This window comes from Columba livia, chromosome 2 (assembly GCF_036013475.1).
Source record: "Columba livia isolate bColLiv1 breed racing homer chromosome 2, bColLiv1.pat.W.v2, whole genome shotgun sequence".
NCBI classification, from domain to species: domain Eukaryota; kingdom Metazoa; phylum Chordata; class Aves; order Columbiformes; family Columbidae; genus Columba; species Columba livia.
Window position 1 is genome coordinate 111,696,582 of NC_088603.1, and position 23,076 is coordinate 111,719,657.

The window sequence follows — 23,076 nt, forward strand, 5'->3', positions numbered from 1 at the left end:
ATAAAAAGTTCCCAAGTGTGAGAACAATACAAATTATGTGCTCATAAGGATCTCAAGTGAAATCTGGGGCTAACAACGAAACTGATTAATTAGAACTTTTCCACACAAATATACTTTTTACCATAAAGGTCAAGAGTTGAAAATCAGGTACCAACGTGAGAGCAGGAAAATGCTTGAATACCATGGTTGTAAACCTGTAAGAACAAATATTTCCAGTCAGTCATCTTTCCCTCCACTTCTCAGTTTTTTGATAGTAAGAGTCCAAGAGACAGCATCAAATCCTTTCTTTTCACAAACAGCCACCAAAATAAGAAAACTCTTTCTCTTCATTCAGAGTTCACCTGGCTATCTTGGGTTGCATCTAGTTGAATGCAAGAATCTAGGGTTTCAATGTCTATATTTATTGTTATTCATACTTGTATTTATATGTATATGTATATTTACATTTACATTTACATTTACATTTACATTTACATTTACATTTACATTTATATATCTCCCCAAGATAAATAAAAGGAAGCAGAAAAAATAAAAGAAGAAAGAAAATGTTAAATATTGACCCTCTAGGACTCTACTTAGACCTTAACAAGGAGAAAGTGCACTGGATGCACCTTACCTAAAATACTCTCTAACGGACCAATATAAGGAACAGTAAAGGTGCTTTAGCTATGAAGTAGAAGTATTAGTCGTCTACCAACCTACTTTGCTTTCAGATAGTGTCTTATTGAAGTTCACTGGTCAGTCTGCTTTTAACTCAGCAATGAGACTACTTGCACTACTCTGAGGAAGGATTATGAAAGTGTGTCAGTATTCCCCGGAGTAGTTTTGCTTTAAAATTAGTAGTCTTCAGTGTGAATTAGAAAGCTGCAATCAAGAGTTGTCTTCACAGTCATAAAAGGTAAACCTGGAGACACTAAAATAGTTTGTACTGTGGTATCAGACTTCTACATAAACAGATAAATTGTTCCCAGAATACTCTCTGACTCCCAATATAAAATCTCTGGTTACTAAGATAATTGAGAACATTCAACATACAGTATTTATTGTTATGATGTCTCCTACTGAATGTTCTATTATGACAGCAGACTTTTTCAGAAAACAAATCAATGCAACATAGCATGACGTGGAAAAGAAACAAAGTCATTTTTTTCCTATCTTCTTTGATTTCCTAGTGGTAATCGTATAAAATTATGAGTAAAGGTGATCAGTCTTAGGACAACTCTTATACACAGCCTGATTCAGTACATATAATTGTAATTCTGCTTGCTTTCTTCTTTTATTCTTTCCACTCCTTTTTCTGTCTCTTGAGGGAGTGTGTCCTTCATGTAATATGGAATCCTTGGTCCTCTGATTCGTATTTACTCATATGTTTCATATGCTTCAGATTAATAAAACTAACAGTCTTGGCTTTCCTCCTTTCTGCCTCTGTGGAGACAGAAAGATGGACCAACTCAGGAGGCACCTTTTCCATGGCTGAATTAATGGGATTAAATTAATTTCTCAGCTTTCATTATCTCTCAGAAATCCCGCCAAGGTGTGATGGTACCTGACTCCTCTCTGTTCCTTTCCTGTCATTAGAGGAAGAGCAGGCTTCAGCATCTATTTCTTCCAGATCAGACTGGGGTAGCATAAGGGAACAGCAACAGCCCTTGTGATGGATAACCATTCCCTATAGCATTCAGTCACATGAATAACGCATTCATGTTCACAGATTCACAGATTAAGTGAACTGAAAACTTTGCTGTTGTAGCCTTCAATATCTTCTTTCCTGGACTGGATGATGGTGATGCTACTCTGAATGGTTGATGCTCTGGACAGGACACAATCCGGAAAGTGTGGAGGAGTAGAGGAATAGGGTGTGAAGCTTGTCCCAGTATATGGTGGGTGGGATTCAAAGAAAATAGCTGATGCAAAGAATAACTTTTTACTTTTTACTTTTCTTCAAAGAAACACACCAGGATGTTTGTTTGTTTGTTTGTTTGTTTTTAAATTTTTTAATAAACCAGTTCACAACAAATGATCCCTCTAGAAGTGTCTACCATGGTGTGACAGAGACCCCTAAACTAGCTCTGAATGAGCTGGTGCAACTATACAGAGAACTCAGCACTGTGCAGAGATACTGGTTTGGAGCTAAAGCAGAAGAGTTGTGGTAGTGTGGCACAGAGTCCAGCAGCTTGTTAACTCCTGTCTCTACATCTATCTCACCTGTTAGCTTAGGCATTTTAGTACACAGGACAGTGTTTGCTTGTCTTTCAAGGACTTTCTGCCCTGTGGGGGTTATGTATATGAGTTATTGCTTTCTATTCAGTGCTATTGGGCTGGAAAGAAGCTGCAGAAAACTGCAAGTAAGGGTTTCATAATCTGGACCAATGATATTATTTTCAAAATATTTTCCCTAAGACAATTAGCTGTATATTGACTGCTGAGGCCTTATCCTTTGATCCCTGAGTATTCTGCAGAAATGCCATGGGTTCAGTCTGGTGACCACTTGCATGACAAGCATAAATAAGATGTTAATGGTAACTTGGACATGCACTTAGATCAGAGCCCTACTAAAGAAAAGTTTCTCTTTTCATTTGACTGGCTTTGGATCAAGCTTTTAGCCCAGTCAAAATCTGCCAGTTTTTCCACTTGAAAATACGTTAGACACAGTCAATAAATATATTGATAATGCAATAAATAAAAATTGTCTGTTATAAACCAATACTGGAATTCAAACAGCTAAACTTTATGAAAACGGTATCACAGAATCACAGAATCACAGAATCGACTGGGTTGGAAAAGACGTCAGAGATCATCAAGTCCAACCCTTGGTCCAACTAATTTTGAATAAATCTTTACTGACAAGTATAATTCGAGGCAAAAAAAATTACTGTAGCTTTTCTTTCGTCTCAAAGGAATGGATATCACTAGAGAGCTCCACTATCTCTACTTTATTTTATATCGTAAATCATCTTTAAAATGGTATACCATCATGTACTAACAATTCTGAAAATCAACAGATTATACATAGAGTGAGATACTACTCATTTGGAGTATGTATGGTAGAAGCTGGCTGTCCTAAGTTCTGGGTTGTGCTCTATCTCTGTATTAACTCAATAATTAATTTGCTTTCTACCATGGAAAGAATAAATTATATTTTAAAAAAATAAACATAACCTCAAAAATATTTGCAACAAAGAGCTAGTGAAAAATTGCCTTATATTTCTATCTGCTATTACTTTGAACATGTATTATCTGTGGACTGTGACTTGGGCAGAGTGTGCATTCACAATGCTAAAGGGAAGCAGAAATTCTCACACCTCCTTTGTGGCCATCTGGATATGAACACAGTGCTAAAGGGGAAGCAGATTTTATAGATCTCCAAAATACAACCCACATGCCCCCAAACCCACAAATCATCAAGCTGGAGCAATGCTGGTAGAGAGTGGATGTGGAGAGTGGGGTGATCCTGGACTTCACCCCTCACAAGTGCACTGTCCAAGGCAGCAGGTATTTGTAATTTGCTTTTGGAACAGACTGGTCAAACTGCTATATAGATTAGGAAAGACATCTGCTGCAAAGGCTTCTGGCTGGAGCATGTTGTGCCCCATCCCATGATCAGGGCTAAACCCATACGAACACATATATAGAAATGATTAGAATTACTATTAGCCAATTTATACCATTGTAACACCATTGATTTTCACTGAAAGTATGCTGGCTATATACATCAGCTGAAGAACTGGCTTGCAAATCCAATTTCTTTGCCAAGGCCATAACAATTTAGGGACAGGGTTCAAGAGGACAAATGTGCAGAAGCAACATATAAGTGGAATTTGATAAGGGCTTTATCAGCTCTTGAGACTAAAAGACACCACTGTAGGGAACAATTTTACAAAGGCCGGTGCTGTCCACAAAGCATACTGTTCTTCTGAACATTAAGTAATAAACTCCTTTTTTCTTTTTTTAAAATGTATATACTGCAAGCCCTCCTATTATCGGCTTGGAAATGATATGGCTCTAATGGAGCACAAATAACAAACATTTAGCCTCTGAAACAGTAAAAAGCTTTGGGGAAAAAAACATAACTTATCGCAGGCTACCCCTGAAGAGGCTGTTGGACGGTGGCAATTTGTTGCATCTATTCTCTCAGTGTAGATGTGTGCATGTTACAGGGACAACTAGGAACCACTTTTACCCTACAAAAGAACAACTGATACCAAAACAACCTTTACTGAAACATGATCCTATTTTGTTATTGCTGCTTGCACAGGGACTGGGTCCAATTTTATCAAGATAAGCAAGAAGGATCCCACCAATCTCAGTGGCCTTTGAATGAGATCTACTAGGGCTGGCTCAGTTTCAATTGCCATTTTTTTCTCCATTGTGCTCATGGAGTTTTGTTCCAGCAAACCTGGTGTCTCCTTGAACACTTCGGTCCTTGCCTCTGAGTACTCTGTTCACCCCCAGCAACAGTGTGCCTTTTTAATATGAGCTTTTTCAGGTTCAGTTTTCTCTTGAGTGGTACAGATGGAACAGGGTACCACAGCTAGATGACGTATAGAGTCCCTGTTGATTCCGGATTGCTTACAGATTTCTGCTAAGTCCTGTGGTTTGCTTCGTGAATCACACCAGCCTAATCTCCGGTGCTGTGAAAGAGCTCTGTGCCCTGGTGATGGCTTATGAATAAAAGCAAAAGCAAGACCTAGTGAATGGACTGGATATGGCAGAAGAGCATAGGCTGCAGAAAAGGCAAAATGTAGACCCAATCCAGAATCAATTAACTGTAAGAAAGGACTTCTATTGGTTTCAATGAATGCTGAATCATATCTTTATGTCATTTTAATATAGAATCTAATATAGTTTCCTGCAGGTGTGCTGAAAACTATTTGCAAAGTGAACATTTCCTAGGACCTATGAAACTTCAGCTGAAACTGGCAGGGAAACAGTCAGGCCAGGCATAGTATTCTTGGGGTCTGTCCTTGCAGAAGTGTATTGTGAGATGGCATTGTCCTAATTAGCTAAGGTGGATTTTTCTGAAGTGAAGACAAAATAGAAGAGGATAGGGAAAAATCAGGAAAGCATGCCTAAATGTAAGAGTGGCTATCTTAGGTCAGCCTTAGGCTAGTCCAGGCTAGAGATTGATAGAGGAGGCATTGGTGAGGCCACACCTGGAGTATTGTGTTCAGTTCTGGGCCCCTCAGTTCAGGAAAGACATTGAAGTGCTGGAGCGGGTCCAGAGAAGAGCAACACGACTGGTGAAGGGACTTGAACATAAGACCTATGGGGAGAGGCTGAGGGAGCTGGGGTTGTTTAGTCTAGAGAAGAGGAGGCTTAGAGGTGACCTCATCACTCTCTATAACTACCTGAAGGGAAGTTATAGCCAGGTGGGGATTGCAGTTAGCAATAGGACAAGGGGGCATGGGCTTAAACTCTGCCAGGGGAAATTTAGGCTGGATATTAGAAAGAAATTCTTTACAGAGAGAGTGGTCAGGCATTGGAATGGCCTGCCCAGGGAGGTAGTGGACTCGCCATCCCTGGAGGTTTTTAAACTGAGATTGGACATGGCACTTAGTGCCATGATCTAGTAAACAGACTAGAGTTGGACCAAGGGTTGGACTCGATGATCTCTGAGGTCTTTTCCAACCCAGTTGATTCTGTGATTCTGTGTTTCTGTGATACAAGAATAACAAATATATATTTTTTTTCCAGTATTTGTCAGCTGAGCCAGAGGTTGGTTTTGTATCTTTGCATTCAGTGGAAAAGAAGAAAGAAGGTAGCATGAAGAGTGACATAATAGCAAAAGTATTGCAGGAGTAATAGCCTGACAATTCAGAGGATGCTCAGGAAACAAGAATATGATGTCCTTATTTTCCTATTCTCATCTGACCTAATCCGAAAAACTTTTAAGTACGAGAAATTAAAGTCATAACAGTGGTGATGGTAAATCCTTGTGGAACAGTCTAGTTGAAGAGGTATGATGCCTTGAATATGCAGAAACCTCCCCTTAGATTATAAGTGGTGTCCCTCTGCACTTCATTTTTTGCCCACTCTGCTTCCCCCCCACCTTAACTCAGTACGGGGAATTGCAATATTAATTTACTTTCCTTTTGGTTAGCTCTAAAAAACTTTCATTTGGGATGCTACCTTGTAATACAAGCCAGTATAAATTTAGGCCAGTGATATTCGGGTGTGAAATGTTTGATGTAAAAACAAGGCTTTGCATAACAGTGTTGACTCCTTATTCTGTTAGGACTGTCTGCTAAGTGGTCATACGCATGCAGCTGGATGATAATCTCCATTTTTTATTCCAAAGGGAAAGCAGCAAATGTGTTAAAATACACTTAGGTCTCCCAAAAAATATCACAACTCTTCTGCTCCTGCTATGTATCTACCCTTGGTGAAGAAGAATTCTTCCCTACTCTTAGTAACACAATGAACCTTAGCCCATGGGCCTATGTCACCCTTTAACAGGCAGGTTCTTATTATTTTCTAATGTCTGAACCACTGAGAACTGATTATCGTTTCATTGTGACTGCCATTGTTACCAAACAGTCATATTGCTGTTTCTCAGTGCAAGAGTATTCAGTTTTGAAAGACTGATTTTTCATCATTCTCAGAATTAAACAAGAATCCATGTGATCAAGCCACAGTTAGAGTGAAAACATGTGATGTGGCTTTGGTACAAACATTCTCCAATGGCTGGAAACATCTGTAAATCATACTAGCAATGCTACAAAGGTATGACTTGTATATATATTATTTTTATAAGCAAATATATCTGCAACTAGCAACGAGATAAGGTATGACAGAAGACTGAGTTTATTTCAGAGGAGCTAGATGGAAAAAATGATTTCTAGTTATTTCTTTCAATAAGTTTGTTAAATTGGTAAGAAGTTATAAGTTTGCATGGATTCTGTTCAGAAGCCATGGCAGTTGCGTATATGGATGTGTGTGCATTTATGACAAAGATAAATAGGCAATATATATGCCTAATCCATTAAGCTATGTTAGGTTAATTTCTATCACTAAATAATTTAACATTTTTCTCTCAAACCACTCTTCCTCTTTTTGTTATTTATCTAACTAATTTGGTATCTTTTTCTTGGAATTAAACTTCAAAAACTGTACAGAAGGAATCAGTCAGTAGTACCTCTTTGTTTGAGGTATGGTCCAAGGAGATCTGTCTAGACCTTCCTCATGTTGTTAGGAGTAGTGAAAGAGGAAGTTTTCACTGTTAACTTCTAAGACAGTTTGAGTCTGAATTTTCTATATCAGAGTCAGATTGCAATTATTCAAAATAACCAGAATTTAATTGTGGGGCGATAAAACCTAGTAAAAACTGTCATTCATTTTACTCTAACAGTGGTGGTAGGCTCAATGAACAGCTTACCTATTCCTCTATTAATCATTTCCGTATTTTCTTCAATTCCATTTGTCATATATGGGAAAATTGCCCTAAAAATATGTAATGTCTTACCCTACCCATCTCTAAATCCTTTCTTAAATCACACCATTGACAGGTACCATTCTTACCTCATAGTACTTAGGCAAGTCATAAGTGACCATGAATGTAAAACTTGCTTCCAAATCACATTTTAATAGCAACACACGCTATTTTCCAGATTTGGGTATGTGGTGTTCAAGGCTTTCAGTCTATTGTTTTGTTGTCTTGCCATGAAGCTACTTTCACTTACTGTTTTCCCCAAATGGTATGATCTTCATTGATGGCAGAGATTTTTTTTTTTTCACATCCTCACACAGTGCGCAGTATCTGATTCAAAACCAGAAACTGTTTTCAATATAGGCTTACTATTTCAATTACATTATTTCCTTACAGAATGTGTAGTTTTCTATACATGTTGATGACAGATGAGGTATATAACTATGTAGGAGGAAGACAGTCTATTACAATTTTCAAAGGAAGGTATATATGAGTCATAGGCTGCAGAAGAAGCAATCACCTGTTCAGAAGCAGTAGAAGGCAAGCATCAACAAAATTAACAAAAATATTAATTAACAAACCATAGAGAGGAAAGGGAATGACATCAGTCTCTGTATGTTCATGTGTGGTGAGTTGACCTCAGCTAAAAACCAGATGCTTACCTAGCCGCTCACTCATTACCCCCTCCTCAATAGGAAAGCTGGAGACACTAGGTTTAAAAAGCTCATGGTCAAGGTAAAATTGCGGACGTCACTTACTAATCACTATCATGGGCAAAACAGACTTGGCATGGGGAAAATTAACTTCATATTGTTAATTGATATAGATTTGGGTAATGAGAAACAATGACAAAACTTAAAGCAACATCCTTACACCTCACCGTCTTCTTAGATGCAACTTCACTCCTTCGCTCCTGACCCCTTTACCTCCTGCTCTCCGGAGTGGCACAGGGAGATGGGGAACAGGAGGTTTTGGTCAGTCCATAATAGCTCTTCTCTGCCACTCTTTCCTCCTCATACTTTTCACTCCACTGGTCTGGGGTCTCCATGGACCACAGTTCCTTCAGGAAATATCCACCTCCTCCAGCATGTGATCCTCCATGGGCTGCAGGGGGACAATCTACTCTGCTGTGGTTCTCTTCATGGGCTATGCCATTATTTTTTTCCTCCTCTTCTGCTTGTGTAGCATTTTGCTGTTTCTTGAATATATTTTCCCCAAAACACCAGCAGCCTGGCCAAGGGGCTCAGCTGTGTCCTACGCTGAGAGAGGCCATGCCTACACTCCCCTGCTGCCAACACCTTGCCACCTATACCCAATACACCATGTGACATCCCAGTATTATGAAAGAATTTTGTTCATAGTTTCTTTATAAGTTATGTCTCTAGATAATGATCTTTTGAAGACAACATGGAGACCAAGAGCTAAGAGGAAGACTTCGTGGTTACGCTCTCCCAGCTTCCCCTCAACTTAGATCTCAAGCTCAAATGGATTCAGGGAGACCACAACCATGGGACTGCACATTGCCTCTGCAGTGACTTGGTGGTACTGTCTTCTCTGGGGGGTGCTCTGAATACACAATTCACCTCCAGAAAGTGAAACATACAGAGGAAACCCTATAGCTAGGTGTGGGGAAATGACAACCCTACAGAGAGCTGTGTGCTTTGTTCCACACTATGGAATGTCTTGGCCCTGAACCTTCTCCCTTTTGGGGTTCCTGAAGCTCATCCAGATCATAGCTTAGCCTCAACATATAATGTGGGCATGTGGCACCTTCCAGGACAAGCAAAAGTGATGGTTTATGTTCCCCCAGGTGCAGTACAGAGGGAGCCCATGGTGATACTGAGTGTACAAGTGGGTTTGGCGTTGTGCCTCTATTGGAGAATTAAGCCTATTTTTTATTATGTTCTAAGTAAAGCCTGAATTTTATCATGACTGTGATAAAACTACGCTTTAAATATGAAGCTACATACTGTAAAGTTCCATTGAAATGCACACTGATATGCATTCTCTAAAGGAACAACACAGTTTCCCTCCAAAATATGAAGCAGTATTTCCCTTCAGTCAGATTTACACAAAGAACTGGTTATTTTCCTGTCCCTTTTTCTCCTTAAATATTCTCCTTTTGCTAAGAAAAGCACTTGTGAAGCCCTCATTCCTAGCAAAAAGGTGGTCAGTTCTCTTGTTTCCAGGAAGTCAATACTATCTGTGAATCACCAGGTAATCTGTAGCTTACAGCTTGCTTTGGAATTTAGCACAAATTAGAAGATCCCTTATTATAAAAAAAAAAAAAAAAAAAAAAGACCAAATAAAATAGCTTTTTACAACTGCATATTACTGTGAGCAGAACTTTAACTTCCTTCTATGGCATTTGTTCATTGAAAAAAAACAAAAACAAAAACAAAAACAACAAACCACACAACAGTGATTTTTTTAATGTATTTATATGATACTTTTACAGCAAGCAGATCAAACTAGGAAAGCTGTGATATGAGAGTGTATTGAAAGGAAGTAGCACAGAAGGGTGACATTTATTAATTTGCAGATGGTGTTACCCTAGCTGGCTGAAACCATAGTGATCTGGTAACAGACATGGAACTCCAAATGCCTGAAGCAACCCCAGATGTCACTGCATACACTCCAGGGAATATAATTTAATAATAATTTATATGGCAAGTATAACACTTGTGAAATATGCCATTTAGCACCATCACTGTGCATATTCTCTGGTGAGTAATTTAAGAACATATAATGTTTCAGAGCTTTGAATCAGGAAAGAGATGATAATTAGATTCCCACTTTAAATCAGGTATATGAAGGGGAAAGTTAATCAACTCAAAAAGATAATTTAGCAGATTTGGATTCTCTAATGACACTTCTAATTAGAATTAGGGCATAATTTGGGACACATATAAAGTTGCTAATTATTATGACAATATTTTCAAACATGCTGCAGGCTCAAAGGTGAAAAAAGTTTATGCAAATCTTGACAATAAAACCTGTCAGATGCTCCATAGCTTGGTAAAAATATCTGTTTTGTGCAGCTATGAGCTTGCTGTTAAAAATTGTGATTGTAAAATTTTCATTTGGGGCACCTGGCTCCTGAACTGAATACCTACTATAATACCACTGGAGAACTCTACGATATTTTCTGAGAAGGGAATCATTGTCTTTCTAATTTTGTCCTTCTGGTTGTGGTGCCTATAGCTTGATAATCATCAGGTTCCACAGCCCTTTCCTTAGGAATAAGATTGAGGCAGAAATGTCTTCTGTTCCTAACACTGTCTAGTGTACTCCATGTCAGTGGGTTAATTAACATTCAGACTCAATAAGAAAGAGCTGTATGACTGCAACAAAGCTTAGAAAGCACTTTGAAACTCATCCAGAAAAAAAAACAAATACATTTAAGATAACTGTAAAAGGAGAAGAATATTTTCAAAGTGAATATTCTAACCACTAGATTAAAGCATGCACCCCACAGTGCATGTCTCAGCTTGCTTCTCCCAAGGAAGTAGGTTTGTTTGGTGAGTAATAATAAACTGAGGAAGATGCCCTACACTGAGAAAAAGGGCTTAAGCTAAACCTGGGAAAGAGAAAACAGATCTGTGCCCACATTAGTCCAGAATGCTGCTGCTCACTGTAGTAACTACTAGAAAAAATCCTATTAACTTTTTTCTTGACTGGCTTGGTCTGGTTAACCAGGGTCGTGGGAGTGGCTTTGCATTGTGCTTCCACCTCTAGAAGGCTTTCAGGCTACCAGATTCCTCATTTAGATAGGGTAACATTAAAAATCGGTGTATTTGTTCAAGAATGCACGGGGTCTGGTCCTGCTGACTCTAAGATGCTTTGGATATCCCTGACCTTAGATCTATCTCACTTTGCTTTAGTCATCTAAAAGTTGAACCAACTATCTCCAAGGCTTCCTCTGAAGTCAATGGAGAGAGCTGAGGATCATCATGGGGCAATTTTTCCTACTTTTCTAGACACTTAGGACAAAATGAGTCACAGTTCTAAAGATGCCTGCCTTTCACTGTTGACTACCGTGAAAGTCAAGATATTTAACTTTTAGTCAGTTGGTGAGATAAATTCCACCCACAGGCTGCATTAAACATTTTGATTTAAAGAAAACTTATACAATGTGTGACCTTTGCATAGTCTTGCTTGAAGTATAGAAGAGGAAAAGCTTTTACCATACATCATTAAATCCCATCTCTAGATTCTTCTTTTGTATCTAAGAAAAAAAAGAAGGTATTTAACAAAACGGTAAACCAAAATGTGCACCTTTTCCAAACATTCAGCAGTAGTTCTTCAAGGGCATTGTTATAAAATGGAAAGTTCACACCACCATTCAGTGATGTACTGATGATGAAGCTCAATGCCATCCTTTTCCCATGAGTTTTATATTCATGAATCAATGTTCAAGCTAAGGGTCAAGATGGTCTCCTTGCTCTTTGAAAACTTACATTACTGATAAGTACCAGAAGAGTGTCCCATTGTATTGCAAGTGAGCTACAGAGAGAAGCTAAGATTGTATTCAGTCCAAGGTAGTTTCATAAACAGACTTTCTTGAAAAAGTCTCTCAATACCATTCAAATACCACTGAAATGAGTAACTATCAGCAAGATAAACTTCCAGAAAAACAGAAAGCCCAGCTAGGCAAAGAGTCAAGTCCAAATCTCCAGGAACATAAAGCTACTTCATGCAGGTACCTGTTGAATAAAAATTCTGTTATCTTAACCTTGATCATGTAGAAATGCTGATGTACCATCCTCATGCTTGTGCAAAGTATCAAAATGATTTATTGCAGAATGACAGTTTTATAGTTTGCTTCACACACAGTAGGCCTTCAGACTATGTATGTACTTTGATAAACGTACTGTTTTGCAAGCACTTATTCCCTGTTTTGCTATAGTTTGGCTCTTCTTTGACCCAGATTATGGATCCAGAGCCAGTCCCTCCCATACCTACAGTTGGTTCTGAGAAACAGGAAAACCTCTGCAGGCACAGTCTTTCAAAGGATCCCCACTCACGTGCAAGATTGCTATTATAAAATAAGACGTAGCTTGGCCATTGCTGTTGTTAGCCCAATGTGCTCTTATGCACAAAAGAGAAAAAAATAACTCAGGGATATTCTCTATACCAGGGAAATATCTGCTGAACATCTAAACCAATTTGCTACCTGCTAAGTGCAAATAATGTGCATTTGAGTAGTGAATGAAAACCTAAACCCAAAGTTATGTCATGCAACTATTCCAATGATTAGATTAAATAGGGAATATGCAAGTGCTAAAAAACAGCCTGCATCAATGTCATTAGGGAAATGGGTTGCCACATGAACAAATAGGACCATGTAAAGTTCTGGAGATAGATCCCTCACAGAGGAGCGAAGAAGTCTAGACTGAGCTATTTGATCTTTTAATTTGGATATTGTAAGGACATTTTATACTTACTGTGGTTTGCCTTATAATGAGATACTACTTTGCCATTAGCATTATGTTTTCTATGAACCAATATATCTGATATCTTCATAACTACAAAAGATGGGAGCCCATTTGTAGTTGCCAGAATTTAGTTCTGTGCTTTCCTTGCATCTGAGTGCTGAAAATAATGATTGTTTGTCTGAGGGGGGAGAAACCACAAGGATGACATAAGGGTGGAAAAGATTCAAAATAAAAATAGTTAGAATTTATTTTGACAATTTTAGAGTTGTAATGCTATTTAATTATAATCTCACAGTAATGATAAATCAATATAATAATGTATATTTTTATAGTAATTTGCTTATGTCACATCTTTTTAAACTTCTTTGTGTCTAAGTTTCAAATCATAATAACATACGTAGACTTCATCATAGCCAATTAACTACCCAACAGCAGAGAGTTTGAGAGATTATTTCTTCATAATTATTTACTTGATCATTACAGAAATGAATATAAAGTTGGTTTCAAATATCAATTTTGCAAATCAAACCACAAAGCATAAATTTTGTTGAGACAGAAAACAAATAATATTTCCTTTTATGAAATTTAATCACTGTTAGACTCCTCAAGATGACTTCCTAATTTTTCCTTACAATGTTAAGTCTCTGTTATGAAAAATAATTTGTTACTCAAATGTCTGATGCTTTCAGCTGAAATGCAGGCTTGTTTTGTTTTCATGTATAAGCCCTTATTTTGAAGAATCAGGACCACAGTAAAATAATAACTCAGAATATGAATATAGTATATATTTACATATGCAGTGTACTATTCAATGATGCATGCCAGGAAATTGCGTTATCTAAAGCATTAATTTTTATCATGGCTTTAGATCGAATCTGACTCAAATGCCCATTTTCCCACAAATAAGACCTAAACACAAGCTGTTATTCTGAAGTCTCCAGCTACAGGCAAACCTCCCAACTTGGTTGGTTTCCTGCACACGATGATGGTTCAACTACAGCATTTCTGGGAGTTATTTCAAACCATCTCTCATTTGTTCCTATTATTATTCTATGATACTATGATTCTATTAAATGCACTCCCAATGCATGTCAGTTTACTTTCATCCAAAAGATATCTAATGTATGCTCCAAGACTGCTCTGCAATGTGAACCAAAAACCATCGATGGGAGGGAGACTTGTTCCCAGAGCTGCCCTTCTGACTGAATACAGGACCAAGTTGTGGATGATAATGTGGGCAGCCTCCACATGTCCAATCCAAACTCCTTCAGCGTCCATGTATGTTTGATTTTAGGCTGGGCTTTTTCATTAAGTCTGCTACTGGACAAGGTCTGAGGAAACCAAGCGTAGTCTTCAGTCTCCTTTTTTCTCTAGCTCTCTGGCCTTCTTCCCAAGCAGAGCACAGTCACCTCTCCTGTTTAAGGATTAGAGCAAAGCCACAGCCTTCCTCCAGTTCCTCTACTGCAGATACCAGCCTTAAAAAGTGGCAGCTGGGATGGGAAAATCATTGGAGTTTCAGCATCAGGCTAGAAAGTGGTTAAAGTATCTTTTGCAGAAGGCCATCACCCTTTCTACCTCTACCCCAGAATCTCTTGCAGTGTAATATTTTATTTATCTCAGTAGCAAGATGTATCTGAACAAGAAATTAAGCTAAAACTAGTTGTTCATTTAACTCTTACTGTAAAATGTGTCTTTTATGCCACAGGTCTTGTTTTTATTTATTTTATTTTTCCCTGTATGCTATTTAATTAAATCATACAAAATATTCTTGCTTCCTGGGTCTGTTAGAGACTGATTTACTTTGCATGACAAACAGATTTGCCTCAGCACTGATTTCTCAGCTTTGTTCTACTGAAGAATCCCTTTATTGCCAAAAAGGCAGACCCATATATCCCTGAGACATGACTGGAGTTAGTCTCATTAACTGCTGCTTTAGCCAGTGATCATTAAGAAAAGCATACCTGCTACTGGATACTCACTGAACTCAAGGACTCTGGTAGATGAACACTGATCTGCTGCTGCTTCTGTCACAAGATTTTTGTGCTGGGTTTGTAGCTCCTCTTCTATTTGTTTTAAGTCCAAATACTCACCTTCAGGGAAAACAAAAATTCTCCAAACACTCAAGAATAAGCCTGCAAAATATTCACTTGCACTTATAAATTCTCAGTTTACAGTATTGAAAACTTTCATTCACCCATCAATTTTTAGTTCCAGAAAATTTTCAGCACAAGTGGGTTTTCTTAAACATGAGACTGCCACACGCCACACGCCACACAGTCTGAGTTCCACTCTTTTGTTATTTCTCAAATATAAAAATAGTTTAAGATTATTTATTACTGTACTCAAGGAGAAATTGTGCATCATATACCTACACTGAAAAATACAGTAGTAGGGAGGGCTAAATACACTCATGTCTAATATTTAGAATTGAAACTCAGGCACAACGTCATTCCTGTGACATGAGGTCACAATGAAACCAGCAATAAATACTAGATGAGAAGACATTGGTTTGTTTTTTTTACTGTTAAGTAGGTCTTGGCACTAGACATTTAGACCACAATAAGCTTTCAGTGGCAGTTTACTTCTTTTACCTGTGAGAGAAGATTATGTTGAGGTGCTTGTGCAGAAGGTTTAAAAAGAAAAAAAAAAAAGATAACTAATAGATTTGAGATGCCTTCCTAACTGCTTTTCTCTAAAGACATTTGCATTTCTCTGCCTTCACAAAATTAGGATCAGTGGCAAAATTAAGAAAAGTAAAGATGTACAATTTTTCTGTGTGTTCCTTGCCTTAGCTTTGCAGCAGAGGTATTAATGAATACTGAACTAAACTTCCACTGAAATCAGGGGACTAATAAATGAGGAAATTGCAAGTTCTTCGGTAACCAGTTGTTATCAAAGTTGTAAATCTGCGCAGCAAGCAACCATAAAGACTAATAGTTCACCCTCAAACAGGCAGGCAGTAGAGCCCAAAGCAGCAGAAAACTCAGCAATAGAAATAAGTTCTTTCACATGCACAGGCCATCCTTTAACGCTGAACTGAACCCAAGGCATGCTGCAGCACACTAATTTGTAAAGTAGGAGATACCCATGTTCAAAGCTAGCCTTTGAAAACTTTGCTCATTTAAATGTGCAGAAGAATAAAATCTTATTACTGTGCTATTAAATATTCATGGGCACTTTCAAAGATCCAGAATTTTTATTTGAGGAAAACACGACTCACCCTTTTGCATGAGCACTTTAATATTTTTCTGCCACTTCAGCATTATCACATCATATAACATTTTTCATATAGTCACTGTGCACTCCTGGGGAAAAATATCCATATTTTTCATAGGAAATATTCATAATATGGAAATCTTTATTTCTTGATGTGGTTTACTTCAATTCATTTTAACATGCTGCTGATGTTTCTGGAAACTGTTAGCAACATTTCCTCCTTCAGGCACCTTTCTGATAACAGCTTAGTCAACTGTCATGTGCTTTGCTAAGTCACAAACTAACTTATGATTTCTCCATGAAATTGATTTTAGCTTTAAAAGAGTGTTTCTTCAGAAAATTAAAATCATCCACTCCAGACTAACAGCATATTCCAGAAGGCTTCTAAATGGAGCTAAGCAATTTGAATATTTTGAAATAGTGAGGGAGTCTTGCCAATTCTTACCCCCTGACTCTGTCATAGACAGAATCAACTGTTGTTTAAATATAAACCCCTTGTTTGTAAAACTGAAAGAAAAGTAAACCCAGAATCTTCTCCTTTCTTATTGGAATTCTTTATTCATTCAGCTAAACAACTCATAGCACAAAAACTGTCTTTTGTGCGAAACAGAGTAACAACCATGAAAATGAATATACAGGGTGTTTCAAAAGATGGACCCAATTTGAAATCACTAATGCTTTGAAACTGGGTCCATCTTTTTGAAAGACCCTGTAATTCTGGCTGACTATGTATGACCTAAAAATGTACATCAAATTTCCCCATAGAGATATATAATCAGAGACAATAGCATAAGAAGTATCCAAGACTATCTTCTAAGATGGTGAATAGTGAATTGTAGTGTTGCAAAGAACCTTCAGATGTTACAAAATCCATCCAGAGAGACTTTTCTGATAAATGGCTGGTATTAAAACCCCATCCTATATGGAAGATTTGTCTTCATGTGTCCCAGGGCTTAATTGTCCCTTGAATTAGGAATGTATCTTATTTTACTTAAGCCTGCTGCTTCTTATTCTGTTCTACCTGGACAATGGAGAATGCATTGTTTCCCTTTTTGCAGCAGCCATTTGTAGATTTGAAGACTACTATGTGTTCTACCTTAGTCTTATTCTAAAACACACTAGATTTTGAGCCTGGGGGTACAGTTCTGATACCAAGTTTTCCATAACATTAAACAGAAAAGATGCTCTCACAGTAAACATGAGTTTCCTTTAGAAACTCATAAGGCTTTAGGTCATTCTCTTTTGGAGTATCTGCAATTGGTTTACAATCATCTGGAATGACAGTGCTGAAAATCAGACAAGGCTACAGCTGAGCCATTACCTTTATGCAAGGATTAAAATTTCCAATATGTTGCACTTCTGTTTACACATCACGGTATATTGTATTTAAGCTTTTAATTCAAGCATCGTTTGGGCTCCTTTTCTCCTGCTCTGCCACTCTTCTTTCCCTGAAGCTCTGGCAAAGGTCCCTGGAGCTGCTTCAGGTTCTTGCAGTAGACCCACAATATGTATTATGAGAAATTAGAGACTGCCCAAACATAACAGGCAATTTTTTTGGTTCCTCATCAAATGACAAGGATTTGGGGAACAGGTCTTGGAGGTTATTGCTACGCACTCAAAACAAAGTTCCTTCTCTTGAAGATGTAATCATTATATATTTATTAGCTTTTTTTAACAGTTGCTTTGTACTACAAAATTTACTGCAAAATTAAATCACCCTGCCCCATCCACTGCCATGTACCTGTCCATGAACATGAATAAAACATCATCATAAATAATTTTTGTATATCATAAAGAAAATAATTCTATCAGTTTGCTTAAATTTTTTCAGAAAATAATTTAAGCCAACATCATTATGGGTATCCACTTCTTGGAACGGAGGTTAACATTTCTCTTGTTGAGTCTCTGATTTACTTTTTTGTTAAGCAGCTGCAGACATTTCACTTTGTTTTAAGAAGTACGAATTTCTTTTTGCAATTCAACAGAGAACTTCAGTTTCTTCATGTGTTTCTATAATTAGGTTAAATTTGGTTGATTCATTATGCTCAACAATCATCAAAGCCATGTTTCCAAATTCTTCAATAGTTACCTCATTAACAGTAAGCCAATAAAATGCCACAGCTATATGCATAAACTGTCTCAAGGTCTTCAAATGTTTTGTTCTGCACATCTCAGCACAACTTTGATCCAACAAGACAGCTTTATGTCCCCAGCTTGTGTGTAACACACTAGAAGAGACTTTTTATCAAAAAAACAAAAAATTAAGAGCACACAGGAGACAGCAGAGGAGTGAAAGCATGCATACAAGCAGCCAAACAGCCATCACAATGAATTGTTTTACATAAAGATGGGTTTACATCGTCCACTCCCAGCTGTTGGGCTGGGATCCTGGTCGTATTACCTGCCTGTGTATAAGTTGCTATCAAAAATAAAAGTAAGGATTTTTGTTTGGAGCCACGTGACGTAGTCACGAACAACCAAGTTGTATTTTTTGACAGTGGTAAAAATATATTATGGAGCTCAATATCCTGTAGGATGTCTGGGAAGGTGTTACAATTCACTGCCATAAGGATAAAAAATATTTTAACATTACAATATCCTCAGGCACAGTGCAAAGCTGTGATTAAATGCAACATATCAGAAGATACAACAGCTGACTGTGCTATAGCAGGGGAGGAGTCCAAGCTGCCTTTAAGAGTATGTAACCAGAGGGACCAAAAAAGGCTCTGCACTCCACAAGGTCCCTGTAGTATTGCTACCTACTTGGTTTTCATTTAGATTGTTGAGAGCTCAAGTTAACACAAATGAAACACTCTAGAAATTAGCCCGCAGCATCCCTTCCCCCAGGATCTCTTCATCTGGCAGTGACATGCCAAAGTGGAAGGAGGAGCAGGGGCTGTTTGACCATATCTCTGTGAACAAACCTCCTACTGCTGCACCTACCCATATGACTTTTGCTCTTTCCACAGCTTGGAAGACAAACCACTGTTAATCCTCATGGCTATGACCCTCTTTCACCTAAACCCAGCTTTGCCCCATTTCATTTCAAAATGTGAAGGTCTGCATACTTTCCAGTGCTTGCTGTCATGTTTGTAATTTGATGACAGGAATTAGAAACATAGTTTTTGCTCACTGTCTCACAGCTGGAGCAGTCCTGTGCACAGCCACCTATCTGTCCTTTCTCCTGTGAATGAAGAAGACTCATGAACACATCAGTCTCCAGATTTCTGTTCTTCCTTCCTGATGAGTTTCTTCCAAGGATGTGGAAAAACTGTGAGGAAGTCCCTGGACTTGTCAAAGCTTTCTGGACACTCTTAGAGAGAATCACCAAAAGGATGTCATACCCTTCATGTCTTTCCACAGATGCAACCTCTGACGACTGGAATACAAAGAGATTTATGATTTATTTATTGTAATGTGTGTTACACTACTCAAAAGAAAGAAAATAAAAACAATTTTCCTTCAAGATACCCACTAGCCTGATATTAGCAGCTCTTCCACTTACCCTTTAATTTGCTAAGCAGATGGCTTGATGTGCAGATGGCTTGAAGTACCGATGTAGCAGAATCCCCTCTCTTGGCATTGCAAAAGAAAAGGAAACAGATTCAGAAATACCAGTGACAGAATATTATCCTGATTTTATTTTTACTCCCATAGGGCAGCATGGAGACCCAAATTTTCCCTTCACAGTAGCTAAGTCGAATTGCTATGTGTCATGTAAAGCAAATACAAACAAATACTTGGGTTGTTCACACATGCATATCACTCTGCTGCCATGGTAGGTTGCTACTTGCACTTTAGTGAGATGGTTGAGGTGTAGCTGGCTTAAACTGTAATACACCTTTCCAATAAACTAAATTACATTGTGCTACTAGTGACTGCAATGTAACTCTAGCCTCAGCTACACTCTTTTCTGGCCATCCACACAACTTAAATTTGTGTGTAATCTGCCAGCTCACTTTTCAATTACGGAAATGTACTTTTCTTGCCTTGACAAATGTAATCTGACATTGCTGTTATCCATTTAGAACATGGCTGCAAATAGTACCTTCACAATCCACTCTGTCGGCCATGCATCCTCCTACCTTCTTTTTCCTACTTGTTAGAAATATTTCCTACTGGTCCCCATTGCCATGTGGAAACTGTCACCTAAAAGCACCTGATACAGACTAGGATGCAGATTCTCTTTTATGTCAGCTAGCAATGGATGCTGTCAGCCATCACTATGTACTCTTCCCGCTGCTTTTTAAAATCTCAGATATGAATGTTTTCCCAGGCAGAACCAGACCCTTTACTCCATGTTTGCACGTATATCAGTCCCACAGGTTATGTCTCTGCTATGGGGCTCCTATGTGCCATGGGGTCCCCACGTGACAGCTGTGACTACCAGTGCCATGGTGACATGTAAGGAAACAAAGGGCACCCCAGAGAGTTGCAACACCCCTCACTCAGGTTTTGTGCACTCAGTTCACTGGGTATATATCAGCATTTCCATGATTACTTTTAAAAGGTTATAAAATTAATTCAGAAACTTTTAAATGGGGACATGTGGTGCTTGCCAGGAAGTAATTTCTTTCCCCCAGTCAAGCTTTTCTTTAAGTGCGTATTATAAGCGACATAAAAGTAAGATCAATTACTATACTATATTGGCTTTGGACACATTTTCCAGATTTCTAATGGCTTTAAACTAAAAGTCTGTCTTTGATAAGTGTTTAATCAATTATATTTGAAAATTAAATCTGTCATGATAATGAAGTTCAAAATTAACTGCTGAATATAAACAATACTTTTGTAGGCAATTTTCAGGGTCTTAAAAAATTTAGATACTAGCATAATTACAGAATGCGATCCAGGCTTCAATGTAGCTATTTAGATTAAATAAATTTAAAAAAAAATCTGTATGTATTCAAACCGTAGTCCAAAATGGTCTGCTTAATATAATACTGTTGTGGCTTAACCCTGGCAGGCAGCTAATCCCCACACAGCCACTCACTCACTCCCCACCCTGCAGTGGGATGGGGAAGGGAATTGGAAGGGTAAAAGAGAGAAAACTTGTGGGTTGAGATAAGGACAGTTTAATAGGCAAATTAAAAGCTGTGTGCACAAGAAAAGCAGAACAAGGAATTCATTCACTACTTCTCAGCTTGCAGGTGTTTAGCTGTCTCCAGGAAAGCCAGGCTTCATCTCACGTAACAGTTTGGAGGACAAATGCTGTAACTCCAAACATCCTTCCCTTCCTTCCTCTTTCCCTCAGCTTCTGTTGATCAGCATGATGTCATACAGTGTGGGACAGTTGGGGCTAGTTGTGGTTAACTCCCACCTACCAACTTCCTGTGCACCCACAGCCAACTTGCTGGCACAGCAGCATGAGAAACAGAAAAGGCCTTGATGTTGTGTGAGACATGCAGCAATTTCTAAAACATCAGTGTGTTATCAAACCTGTTTTGTTTACAAATCCGAAACATAGCACCATACACAAGCTACTATGAAGAAAATTAACGCTATCCTAGCCAAAACCAGTACAAACACTAAAAGTTTTTGTAAAAGTTGACTAAAAATAAAAGGAGGGTGGGGAAAAGGGAGTAATCCAAATAGTGGGATTGCTTAAGTTATAACTAAAATTCCTGTTATATTTCTTGGGAAGAAGACTGCCTTGAATTGCCCAGAAAGCAGAGGACGAAAATAATTACTTAATATCTGAAAGCAAAATGGATGAATTAATACAGCATTTATCTTTTGTAATTAGAAAAAATAAATACTTGTTTGACTTTGAATAAAACCTTTTCTATCCTTTCACAGGGTTACAGTAACTTATGGCAAAAGGGATTATTTGTTCCAACTCCTGCCAGCAACCCATATCTTTGACAATCATTGAGTACTACAACCTACCGAAAGTCTCCTCTACTGCCTTTGTAGTTGTTGAGTGAGACGCAGCCAGTAATCCTTCTGCCAGTAATTGAACAAGTGCTCAAAGAAAGAGAAAGTCTGATGACTGAGAAGTTTCCTTTCTTCTTCTTTTTGTTAGTGACATTCCCTAGTGGTTTCCATTGCTATGTGGAGTTTATCACCTAAAAACATTTGGATGGAGAAAAGTTCTTTAATGTCTAGCAATAGAAAGCATGTCAGTCATGATTTACATGTATATTTCTTCCCCCATGTTAAAGCAGAGTGAAGGAGGCAATTAATAAAAACCTTCTAGGTGTCTTGTTGAAGCTGTCTGCCCTGCCCCAACTACCTGGGTGGATGACATGTTTAGCTGAATATACCTTGGTACACGCAGTGGACAAACTATTTTTCATGAAAGTGTTTTTAATCCTTGGATTAATTTCAACTTGTTGTCTTTTTTCTATAGTTTAAAGTAGAAATACATATATCCTAGTGGATTTTCCTCTGGTTTCTTCTGGTTCAAGATGGTCAACTAACTTACAGATGTACCACAGTTTTATTGATTTATGTCCTGATTATTGCTATTGTTGATCTTACCCATGGAAAGCAGCAAAGCCCAGTAAATGAAGACTAGTGAATCTGGCTATTGTTGGATGTCTAGGTAACTTAGAAGGAGATATATAAACCAAGAGCTAACAGTCCTTGTTTTCCCAGTATTTACTAAGTCGAGATGGACACACATCCATTTATGAAATTCAATGAGTTCAGTTGAATTAAAAGATTTTAGTAAAGCCTGATGTGTTTTTCATTTGAATCTCTCTTATCCAGACAGAAATTTGAACTAATTATCTCAGAATCCCTCTATGGTTATTGTTCTGAAGTGGGACAAGACAATCTGGCAAGCTTTTTCTTACATTCAGCCTTAGGAAACCACAAACAGAGGGACTTAGCTTGTTTTGAGTGAAAAGACGGAGCCCTTTATTTCTAAACATTCTCTACAGAGATCAAGGATAGTCTCATTAACTTTAACTTCACCTACAAATCACATTGACAGTCAGTATCCCACAGACTAACATTTCCCCAGTACAGTGGTAAATTGGTAAATAATCA